This window comes from Neovison vison, chromosome X (assembly GCF_020171115.1).
Source record: "Neovison vison isolate M4711 chromosome X, ASM_NN_V1, whole genome shotgun sequence".
Classification (NCBI taxonomy): Eukaryota; Metazoa; Chordata; class Mammalia; order Carnivora; family Mustelidae; genus Neogale; species Neogale vison.
Window position 1 is genome coordinate 52434362 of NC_058105.1, and position 13049 is coordinate 52447410.

At 36.9% G+C, this 13049-nt stretch overlaps 1 protein-coding gene across 4 annotated transcripts in view; it reads right to left on the reverse strand.

Moving 5' to 3' along the window:
* The window catches only part of DIAPH2 (diaphanous related formin 2), a 980408-nt gene that overhangs the window by 527967 nt on the left and 439392 nt on the right, over positions 1-13049 (reverse strand). The gene's annotated exons all lie outside the window — the stretch shown is intronic.

Genomic DNA, 13049 nt, shown 5'->3' on the forward strand with positions numbered 1-13049 from the left:
CCAAGACGCCCGCCCGACCCATAGCCGCCTGTGAAAAGAGGTGTGCGCAAGCCAGGCACTCCCAGCCCAGGCCAGCGTCAAAATCTCAGTGTGCGACTACTGCTTGGAACCTCTCTGGCGGTCGGGAGCTCCCAGACAGCCGCCACTGCCTTGGCTTTGGGTACCAGCAAAATATCCTGTGTCCCCAGGGTCTGCAACTTGGAACCTGCTCTGCCAGTGGCCAAGGGGGAATTTATTCAGGTTCTGCACCCAGACTGAGGCTTCTCTCTGAGAGGGAGGTCAGGGTACGGTTTGATTTCTTCTAATACTACAAAAACCATCAAAGATGGTCAAGGTGAGAGGAAAAAAAGTGAACAACCATAAAAACCGCTTTTTATGCCTGAAAGCATGAAAAAAAAAACAGTTTCCCCAGAGCCCACTCCCTTGAGGGGGGCGGGAGGACTCAACTCAGGAAACATCATTAACTGACAACCCACGTGGCAGGCCCCTTCCCCAGAAAACAAAGCAAGAAAGAAAAAAAAAGGACTACAAGAGAGCAACAACTACTTCATAGGAAAACTTGTATTGTTCACTCCTTTCCACTATTACAGTTCATATTTTTTTTTAACACATAGGTAATTTTTTTAACCTAATTACCATCACAGCAAACTGTACAGTACATCAAATTCCATAATACCTTTCTAACCTAAACTTTTTGATACATACACCTATGTTTTTCTTTTGCATTTTTATTTTTTGAATTCCCTTTTTAAAACTTTAGTTTAGTCTAGTTTATTCCTTTTTACTTTTATCTTCTAATATTCATATAGAGTTAAACTTCAAAATAATCTCCTTCTCCCAATCAATACTACCCCTATAGGTAAACCAATTTTTAATCCCATTTATCTTAGGAAAGTTGAGTCCTTTAACAAAGATATCAAGATACATCCAGGAAGAATCAAAACAACCTTCCTCGCACACACTGAGAATTTATAAGAACTCTCCCATCTTCTTCCACCAGTGATTCTGTGTTTTGTGTGTTTGTCCTGATAGCATATAAATTTTACACTTGGGGTTCTTTTTGACGAGGTTCTTTCTTTACTTGTATATATATATATATATATATATATATATATATATATATTTTTTTTTTTTTTTTTTCTCTTGCCATACACTTGTATCAGTCTTTTTATCTCTTTTTAACCCTTTTTGTTTGTCTATTTCATAAATCTTACCTTGGGGCCCATCTGGGCTGAACCTTCTTTTTCATCTTCCCTTTCTTTTCTGTCTCTCTCTCCCTCTCACTCTTTTTTCTTTTTCTTCTTCTTCCTTTCTTTTTTTTCTTTTTTTTTTTTTCTTTTCTTTTGTCTCTCGTTTGGGTGGGGAATCCTGATTGCTCAGAAGTGTTCCAGTGTGCACCTTGACTGCACCAGAGTTGATACATCCAGCTACATCTGTTCAGTCATCTCCCACCTAAATGACTAGGAGGAGGAATGCCCAACAGAAGAAAAATACAGAGGATGGACCTTCTGCAACAGAGCTAACGGCTATCAACATAGACAATATGTCGGAAAGAGAATTCAGGCTAACAATTATCCAGGCAATAGCTAGGTTGGAGAAAGCCATGGATGACCAAACAGAATTGATTAGGGCAGAACTGAAAGTGACCAGACAGGATGTTCACAATATTAGGGCGGAGCTCAAAGCTACCAGGGAGGAGGTTCACAATGCTCTCAATGAGTTCCAATCTAATCTAAACTCTCTCAAAGCTAGGGTAACTGAGACAGAAGATAGAATTAGTGATCTGGAAGACAAACAGATAGAGAGAAAGGATCAGGAGGAAGCCTGGAACAAACACCTTAGAAACCACGAAAACAGAATCAGGGAAATAAATGATGCCATGAAGCGTTCCAACATCAGAATTATTGGAATCCCTGAAAGGGAGGAGAAAAAAAGAAGTCTAGAAGATATAGTGGAACAAGTCCTTCATGAAAATTTTCCCAGTCTCGTGAATGGAACCAGCGTTCATGTACTAGAGGCTGAACGGTCTCCACCCAAGATTATACATTCCAAAAAAACATCACGACACCTGATAGTCAAATTGAGGAATTATAATTGTAGGTATAATCTCTTGAAACCCACCAGGGCAAAGAGGCTCCTTACTTACAGAGGGAAGCCCATCAGAATAACGTCAGACCTGTCCACAGAGACCTGGCAAGCGAAAAGAGGCTGGCAAGATATAAGCAGGGCACTAAATGAGAAGAACATGCAGCCAAGAATACTTTATCCAGCAAGACTGACATTCAAAATGGATGGAGAGATAGAGTTTTCAAGACCGGCAAGGCTTAAAAGACTATGCAACCACCAAGCCGACACTGCAAGAAATATTAAGGGGGGTACTATAAAAGAGGAAAAATCCCAAGAATAGCATTGAACAGAAATATAGAGACAGTCTACAGAAAGAAAGACTTCAAAGGTAACTCGATGTCAATAAAAACGTATCTATCAATAATCATCCTAAATGTGAATGGCCTAAATGCACCCATAAAACGACACAGGGTTGCAGATTGGATAAAACGACAGGACCCATCCATATGTTGTCAACAAGAGACCCATTTTGAACCTAAAGATACACGCAGACTAAAAGTGAAGGGATGGAGAAGCATCTTTCAAGCCAATGGGCCTCAAAAGAAGGCCAGGGTATCGATTCTCATATCAGATAAATTGGACTTCAAACTAAAGACTGTAGTCAGAGATACAGAAGGACACTACATAATCCTTAAAGGGACTATCCACCAAGATGATCTAACAATTGTAAATATCTACGTTCCCAATATGGGAGCAGCAGATTACTTAAGAAAACTGTTAATCAAGATAAAGAGTCATATTGATATGAATACACTAATCATAGGAGATCTTAACACGCCTCTTTCAGAATTAGACAGATCATTGAAGCAGAAAATCAATTAAGAAACAAGAGCAGTGAATGACACACTGGACCAGATGGACCTCATAGATATATACAGAACATTCCACCCTAATACAACAGAATACTCATTCTTCTCAAGTGCACATGGAACCTTCTCCAGAATAGACCACATACTGGGTCACAAATCAGGACTCAACCAATACCAAAAGACTGAGATGATTCCCTGCATATTCTCAGATCACATTGCTTTGAAACTGGAGCTCAATCACAAGGAAAAGTTCCGAAGGAACTCAAACACCTGGAAGCTAAAGACTACCTTGCTTAAGAATGCTTGGATCAACCAGGAGATCAAAGAAGAACTGAAACAATTCATGGAAACCAATGAGAATGAAGACACTTCGGTCCAAAACCTATGGGATACAGCAAAGGCGGTCCTAAGGGGAAAATATATAGCCATCCAAGCCTTGCTCAATAAAATTGAAAAATCCAGAACACACCAGCTGTCTCTACACCTTAAAGAACTGGAGGATCAACAACAAATCAAACCAACTCCACACATAAGACGGGAAATCATCAAGATTAGAGCTGAGATCAATGAGGGAGAAACCAGAGATACAGTAGAACGTATCAATGAAACTAGAAGCTGGTTTTTTGAAAGAATCAATAAGATCGATAAGCCACTGGCTACACTAATAGGAAAGAAAAGAGAGAAATCCCAAATTCATAAAATTATGAATGAAAAGGGAGAGATCACAACTAACGCCAAGGAAGTAGAAACAATCATAAGAAGTTATTATCAACAGTTATATGCCAATAAGCTTAGCAACTGAGATGAAATGGATGCATTCCTGGAAAAATACAAACTACCAACATTGAACCAGGAAGAAATCGACAACCTGAATAGACCGATATCTAATAACGAGATTGAAGCAGTGATCAAAAACCTCCCAAAAAACAAGAGCCCAGGACCTGACGGATTCCCTGGGGAATTCTACCAAACCTTCAAAGAAATAACACCTATTCTCCTGAAGCTGTTTCAAAAAATTGAAGCAGAAGGAAAACTTCCAGACTCTTTCTATGAAGCCAGCATTACCCTGATCCCCAAACCAGGCAAGGACCCTACCAAAAAGGAGAATTTTAGACCAGTATCACTGATGAATATGGATGCTAAGATTCTCAACAAGATCCTACCCAACAGGATCCAACAGCACATCAAAAAGATTATCCACCATGATCAGGTGGGATTCATCCCTGGGCTACAAGGATGGTTCAACATTCGCAAATCAATCAATGTTATACAACAAATTAATATGAGAAAAGAACCACACGGTCCTCTCAATTGATGCAGAAAAAGCATTTGACAAAATCCAACATCCGTTCCTGATTAAAACGCTTCAAAGTATAGGGATAGAGGGAACATTCCTGAACCTCATCAAATTTATCTATGATAGACCCACAGCAAATATCATCCCCAATGGGAAAAAGCTTGCAGCCTTCCCATTGAGATCAGGAACAAGACAAGGATGCCCAATTTCACCACTCTTGTTCAACATAGTATTAGAAGTCCTAGCAACAGCAATCAGACAACAGAGAGAAATAAAAGGTATCCAAATTGGTAATAAAGAAGTCAAGCTCTGTCTCTTCGCAGATGACATGATTCTTTATATGGAAAACCCAAAAGACTCCACCCCCAAACTACTAGAATTCATACAGCAATTCAGCAACATGGCAGGATACAAAGTCAATGTGCAGAAATCAGTGGCTTTCTTATACACTAACAATGAAAATACAGAAAGGGAAATTAGAGAATCGATTCCATTTACTATAGCACCAAGAACCATAAGATATCTGGGAATAAACCTACCCAAAGAGGTAAAGGATCTGTACTCGAGGAACTACAGAACACTCATGAAAGAAATTGAAGACACAAATAGATGGAAAACCATTCCATGCTCTTGGATCGGAAGAATAAACATTGTTAAAATGTCTATACTGCCTAGAGCAATCTATACTTTTAATGCCATTCTGATCAAAATTCCACCGGCATTCTTCAAAGAGCTGGAGCAAATGATCCTAAAATTTGTACGGAATCAGAAGAGACCCCGAATCACTAAGGAAATGTTGAAAAACAAAAATAAAGCTGGCGGCATCACGTTACCTGATTTCAAGCTTTATTACAAAGCTGTGATCACCAAGACAACATGGTACTGGCATAAAAACAGACACATAGACCAGTGGAACAGAGTAGAGAGCCCAGATATGGACCCTCAACTCTATGGTGAATTAATCTTCGCCAAAACAGGAAAAAATATACAGTGGAAAAAAGACAGTCTCTTCAATAAATGGTGCTGGGAAAACTGGACAGCTATATGTAGAAGAATGAAACTCGACCATTCTCTTACACCATACACAAAGATCAACTCAAAATGGATAAAAGACTTCAAGGTGAGACAGGAAACCATTAGAATCCTAGAGGAGAACATAGGCAGTAATCTCTTTGTATCAGCCACATCAACTTCTTTCAAGATACGTCTCCAAAGGCAAAGGAAACAAAAGCGAAAATAAACTTCTGGGACTTCATCAAAATCAAAAGCTTCTGCACAGCAAAGGAAACAGTCAAAAAAACAAAGAGGCAACCCACAGAATGGGAGAAGATATTTGCAAATGACAGTACAGACAAAAGGTTGATATCCAGGATCTATAATGAAATCCTCAAACTCAACACACACGAAACAGGAAACGCATCAAAAAATGGGCAGAAGATATGAACAGACACTTCCCCAATCAAGACATACAAATGGCTATCAGACACATGAAAAAATGTTCATCATCATTAGCCCTCAGGGAGATTCAAATTAAAACCACATTGAGATATCACCTTACACCAGTTAGAATGGCCAAAATTAACAAAACAGGAAACAACATGTGTTGGAGAAGATGTGGAGAAAGGGGAACCCTTTTACACTGTTGGTGGGAATGCAGGTTGGTGCAGCCTCTTTGGAGAACAGTGTGGAGATTCCTCAAGAAATTAAAAATAGAGCTTCCCTATGACCCTGCAATTGCACTCCTGGGTATTTACCCCAAAGACACAGATGTCGTGAAAAGAAGGGCCATTTGTACCCCAATGTTTATAGCAGCAATGGCCACGGTCGCCAAACTATGGAAAGAACCAAGATGCCCTTCAACGGATGAATGGATAAGGAAGATGTGGTCCATCTACACTATGGAGTATTATGCCTCCATCAGAAAGGATGGATACCCAACTTTTGTAGCAACATGGATGGGACTGGGAGATTATGCTGAGTGAAATAAGTCAAGCAGAGAGAGTCAATTATCATATGGTTTCACTTATTTGTGGAGCATAACAAATATCATGGAGGACAAGGGGCGTTAGAGAGGAGAAGGGAATTTGGGTAAATTGGAAGGGGAGGTGAACCATGAGAGACTATGGACTCTGAAAAACAATCTGAGGGGTTTGAAGTGGCGGGGGGGTGGGTGGGAGGTTGGGGTACCAGGTGTTGGGTATTATAGAAGGCACGGCTTACATGGAGCACTGGGTGTGGTGAAAAAATTATGAATAATGTTTTTCTGAAAATAAATAAATTGGAATAAAAATGTTAATGGAACAGAAGAGCTATAATTTTCCATCTAAACTAATTGCCTTTGATGATATGTGGGAGAGAAAAAAAAGCTTTTAGAATTTTCCTTTTTACCTGGTTAAGCTATCTTGAATAGAGCTCATTAACTCTTATGACGCTTAAAAAAAATTAAAAAGCACACCGACTTTATAGTTTTACTTCCAACTACAAGCATAAATCCACTCCTTGTGCCTTCATGTATTTGTGTAGAAAAGAAAAAAATTAAATGGGCTATCAACAATATTACATCATCTGTACTTTTCATTATAAATGTTTTTATGCACAAGGCTATCTCAAACATTTTTGTTAGATTATAGCCACAGAATGTTTTTAGTTGAAAAATATGGGTAATTTTGAACTCAGAAAAACAAAGTACTGATTACTAAAAGAACTAATTGTTGCCTTCTTTTTTCAGAAGATGTGTTAATTTAATAGATACACACACTATGGGTCTCCATCCTCAGTGCAAGACAAGTGGGATTTTCCATAGCTCTGATGCTTGAGAACAGCTTGAGAACACTTTCTGAAGAGTCTAAAAGCTCCTGCTGGGGTCTAACTGGCAAATCTTTCAATGATCTGTGTTTTCCACCCCCCACAGTAAAAGTACAGCACATAATTACAGTGATGTACCAAATTCAGTTCTGTGGGGGGCGAGTTGGAGGACAAGTTGGTGGGATGCTATGCAGACAATCTACCAACCTCCCCACCACCACTACCACCAAAGAAAAGGAATACTGATCATAAAAGTTGTGACAACAAATATATTGCTCTTACCAGGTAGTTTGCCTCTAAACAGAGGAAAAGGTCCCTGGGCTTTATTATTCGTTTCTTTTTTTTTTTTCTTTTTTGCCCTTTTTGTTTCTTTTCAACGAATTACATGTGAATATAAGCAAGCCCAATGATGTTACTGCTAAAAGGAACCAAAAAGTTTAGAGAAAGCTTAGCAGCCCAGTCACTATCTCAGGTAGTTTATTTCTTTCAAAAAGTCACAGCCAGATTATTTCCCAAGTTTTCCAATTTTATTGTTTTTTGTTTGATGATGAAAATTTTAATGAATCTTGCAGGAATAATCTCACTTCTGGCATATGCCTATTACTAACTGATGAGATTTGTTTTTATCATTCAAGAAGTTACATAATAGAAACTATGCAGGGCCCTGGCAGAGGTTATAGGAATAAAATTAAGAAAGAGTATTGTTAGAGAAGGCACATAAAGAAAAATTTTCAATAAGGAAGCCAAATTCTTCAATATTATCAAGTGCCACATGGATAGAGAATTAGGACGAAAATGAACCCACTTGATTTTGGATTCAAGTTATACATTCATCAAATATATATTAAGCATATACCATGTGAATAAAATCAGCATGATGCATGCTCTTGAAGAAGTTCCAATCTAGTGGGGGTTTATAGACATTCAATAAACAAACTCACAAATGAATATTTAACTAAGAGCCATGATAATTTCTAGAAAGGAAAAGGGCGGAAAAAAGGTGATCTGTGGGATTTTAATAGAGAGCCTTAATTTTGATTGAGAGGCAAGTGAAGGTATCACTGGGAAAATGAACTTTAAGATAAAAGTGGATGAATAAACAGGAAAGAGGCAGGCAGCAAATGAGAGTAAGCAGCAGCAGCATGTGTAATGGGCCAGAGGCAGGAAAAAGCCTGGTAAACTCAAAACACTGAAAAATAAAACACAATATGGTTGAAGTATAATGACCAAGAAGCCAAGGCACTATACTTTGGCAACTACTAGTTTATTCTCCATATGTATGAGTCTGTCAGAAGTGGGAGACAGAAGTGGGAGAGGTGGTAAATTCTGGTGAGGAGTTTATACTGCAGCCTTAGTGCCATACGACAGCACTGATGCTTTAAGCAGATAAACAATATGTCACAAGATAAATGAATTCTAGAAGTGCTACATTTGAGGGCTGTGCTGAGACTGACTTGGAGAAAGGCTTTTGCATGAGTGGGGAAAACAAACTAGAAGTATGTTATAATTGTTTAAGAAAACGATGATGTTGGCTTGGGCTAAGGTAGTAATGGCTTAGATGAAGAATAAAACTTGATGTATATTTTAAATGCAATTAGGAGATATTTAATGACCTCTCTTAGATAATTTTCAATGCATTGTTTAAGGCAGCATTCTGATTATTGGTTGAATAGTGGATGAAAAGTAAAGGAGACGAATCTTTGAAAAAACAGGTGCTAGGAAATAGAGAGCAACAGCTATCAGGGACCTTAGAATCAATAAATGATTTATATTCAACCATCTATGCAGCTATCAATTTATTCAGTTTTAGGCAGTGAGTGACTTAACCTTATTTTATTTGCCTGAAAAGAAAGTCCATGTGCAGAATGACAAAGAAGAGGCAATAAAATAACAGAAGTATAAAATAAGCAAGAGATAATAATGCCCAGGCATACCTGGGTGGCTCAGTCACTTAGTGTTGGACTCTTGGTTTCGGTCCAGGTCATGATCTCAGAGCCCTAAGACTGAGCTGCATACCTGGCTCCCCGCTCAGTAGGGATTCTGCTTGAGACTGTCTCTCACCCTTTGCCCCTCCCCCTGCACATTCTCTGTCATAAATAAATGAAATCTTTTATGCCCAAAACAGAGATAAGTAAATTATCATGTAGCAGAGCATCTCTCACAAACACACACACAATGGAACACTATAGCTGTTAAAAACACTCTTTATCTCTTAAAAGAAAACAAAAGCATTAATTTGAAAAGACAAATATCCTCCCCTATGTTCACTGCCAGCATTATTTATAATATCCAGGATACGGAAGCAACGTAAATGTCTATCAATAAGTGAATAAAGGTTTGATATAGTGTGTGTGTTTGTGTGTGTCTGTGTAATATAACATTATTCTGAAATCCTGTCATTTGCAACAACATGGATGGACCTTAAGTTTATTACCCTAAGTGAAATAAGTTAAAAAAAAAAAGACAAACTCCATATGATTTCACTTATATCTGGAATGTAAAAAAAAAGTGACAAAGAAAACAATGACAGACTCATACATATAGAGAATAAACTAGTAGTTGCCAAATGGGAGGAGAATAAAGGGATGCATGAAACAGCTGAAGGGGATTAAGAGGTACAATCTTTCAGTTCTAAAATACATAGGACACAGGTATGTAAGGAATAGCATAGGGGATATAGTCAATGATATTGTAATAACTTTGTAAAGTGACAGATGGTAACTAGACTTATTGTGGTGTCTATTTTGTAAAGTATATAAATATCAAATCACTAATACACTGAAGCTAATACACTACTGTATGTCAATTATTCATTAATAAGAATAAAAGTTTTTAAATAAAAAGTGAATAAAGACACCATCTATGAACTCAGACTGCCTGGGTTTGAATTCCACATCTACTACTTACTATGAACCTTGGGACAAGGTCCCTAGCCCTTAGACAGGGTTTCCTCATTCATACATGGAGCTAATAAAAGTGCTACCCTCATAGCGTAATGAAGAATACATAAGGCAGTGCATGTAAAAATGCTTAACGTGGTATGAGAAACAGTAACTCTTTAATACATTTTGTTTCTATAAGTAATAATAGCAACAACAATATTAGTTATAGTAATAAGGTGTCCCTTTTTCTGAGATTTGACAGAGAACAGGTTAATAAAAGATATGTCTAGAGATAGCCTTGCAGGCAGAAGAGATATTGGAGGTCCTAAAAGCCTAAGTGCTTTCCTTTTTCTTTTGTAAGAGATTACACTGTTGGTATTAATTGAAAAGAATGGGGAGAGGAGGGTTAGAAGACGTGAGGAGAGCAGGTAAGATACGGTATAGCTGCTATGTGAAATAAAAGGCCACTGAATAGGAACAAGTAAAATAACTGCTGAAATGGCAATGAGAGTGCAGCTGAGCTAAAAGCTAAAATGTCATAAAGACACCAATTCACTCAGTTCACCAAGGAGAACAGGGAGATAATAAGGCCACAGAGTTAGCAGCACAATGAGAATACTAAGGAGCTCGGGTTTTATTCTGTAAATTCCAGGAGACACTGAGGGTTTTCGATACAGACATCACATGCTGGATATAGATTTTAAGTAGACTACACTAATTGTATTGATGGGGGAATTAGCAGAAACAAGACAACTAGTTTGGAGCCTCTCTCATTACTGCAGATGATTCTACACATTTCTGAAATTTTCCTAGATGTAGGCTGTTGATATATTTTGAGGATTAAAAAGTCTTTGAGTATATTCACACCAAAGTTAATCTAATTTTAGCACTGACCTGGAGAAATATGTTTTAACATAATTTTTACTTTTACAGATCTAAAACATGCTTTTTTAACTTATTATTTTTATTTTTTAGAAGATTTTATTTATTTATTTCTTGAGAGAGACAGAGAGCAAGGAAGCACAAGCAGGGTAGCAGCAGACGGTAGGAAAAGCAGGCTTCCCACTGAGCAAGGAGCCTGATGTGGGACTTGATCCCAGGACCTTGAGATCATGACCAGAACTGAAGGCAGACAATTAACTAACTGAGCCACACAGGTGTCCCTAAAATATGCTATTTTTCATCTCAGGCTCAGAGTTGGGTCTAATAATCATCCTATAATTCAATTCAATAAACATTTATTATCTATTATATATAAGATATTATTCTAAGCATCCCAATACATTTTCTCTATAAATAATAATGGCAACAATAATAGCAGGTACTTAAAAGACTAGGGCCTATCATTATTTCAAAAATATTATCCTAGATATGAGATTATCTAAATTTTATTTGGCAAATCCTGATGGATACTACCTTGGGTGATTTACATCGCACAAATTACTTTGTAATGTCCTTGATTTTTTTCCTTACAGACATGTAACTAAGGATGGGGAGAGTTAAATAAGAGGAACAGATAACTTCATATTTACAGACCCAGAATAATTTATCGGTATGTGCATAAACAAGAAATCTTTTCCATTTTCTATTTTGCTTTCAGTTCAGAAGGTATATTGCTTTTTATGTCCCCAGAATTCATCTTCTCAGTGTGGCACCAAGGATAATCCTCTTGAAGGACTTGCTTGGCAAACTAATATATTTTCCAAGATAAAAAGCATTCAGGAAAAAAAAATGACTTCAGAGAAACTGTGTAGTGTACCTACTGTAAAACTCATAACCATCATGAATCAGCTGAATTCTCAGATAGTATATAGCCTTGCTTCAATTATGGTATGAATTCAAGCAGCTTAAGTTTCAAATGAGGACTTTGGCCTAGAAAATTTTATTATTTAATATTGCACTAAAGCACCACTATTAATAAATAATATCTAGTCAGTTCAACTGACTAGATAATTTGCTTAATTCAAAATGAAGAAAAAAGATCTGCCTCAGGTATCTTTACATTAGCTCTACCTCATCCCAAAAATACATTCCTGATTTTCTTTTCAAGGATTTGACAGAACCTTCCTATACTACTATACATAATGCCATATCTGAAAATTAATAAGCTCTGAATATGGGCAAGCAGTTATTGCACATGTTCAAAAGTTATGTTCTCTGTCCCATCTATCACATTTTGACCTTAAACGGGATTTTTAAATTGCAAAGTACCAAATCAGATAAATTAAAATATATTACTATTAAAAAGGGAATAAAATATTTGAAACAAAGTATTTGACTACTAGTTCCGATATAATTTTGAATCTTAGTATTCAGATATGACATTGGTAGGGAGCCAGGATAAAGTTAGCAGCCATAGTATAGCTGCTCATTCATACACTGAACAAACTTGTACTGAATACCTAAGTTAAAAATAGTATTTTTTTCTCCTAGATATTAAATAAATCACCATCCTGTCTTTCCCATGTTTTGCCCATTACTTCAATAGCATGTTTGAGGACTGCTTAAAACATATAACTATATTCTCTAATATATAATTATCTCTAGTCATCTTTTGTACCTCTTAAAATGAAGAGGGGATGACAAACACAACTCTTTCAATAATGATTTAATCATACTAAAGAATGATATGCATTTATGAGATTTTCTTCCCAACTGTAACAGTGTATTTAAAGTTTTCAATTAATTAATGACACTCAAAAGGAAATCTAAAAATTCTTGTGGTTTCTGATACATATATATAGTAAAATTTTTTAAACTACAGCTATTTATCTAGTTTCTACTCTTTTATTTAGCCTAAATTGGGGAGGGGGAAATTCTAACACCAAGACCTAAATAAAAGAAAAATAGACAATACAATAATATATACTACTTTTCTTTTTTTTTCCAATTAATTTATTTTCAGAAAAACATTATTCATTATTTTTTCACCACACCCAGTGCTCCATGCAAGCCGTGCCCTCTATAATACCCACCACCTGGTACTACTTTTCATATATTAATAGAATTAAATATTGGCAATAGTATGGAGGAGATGCCATGAGATATCTTGAGGTACTCTGTGGAATAAAAACTTAATTTCTTTATATTTTCAAAACCATGACAGATGATAATAAAGTTTTTTTTCCT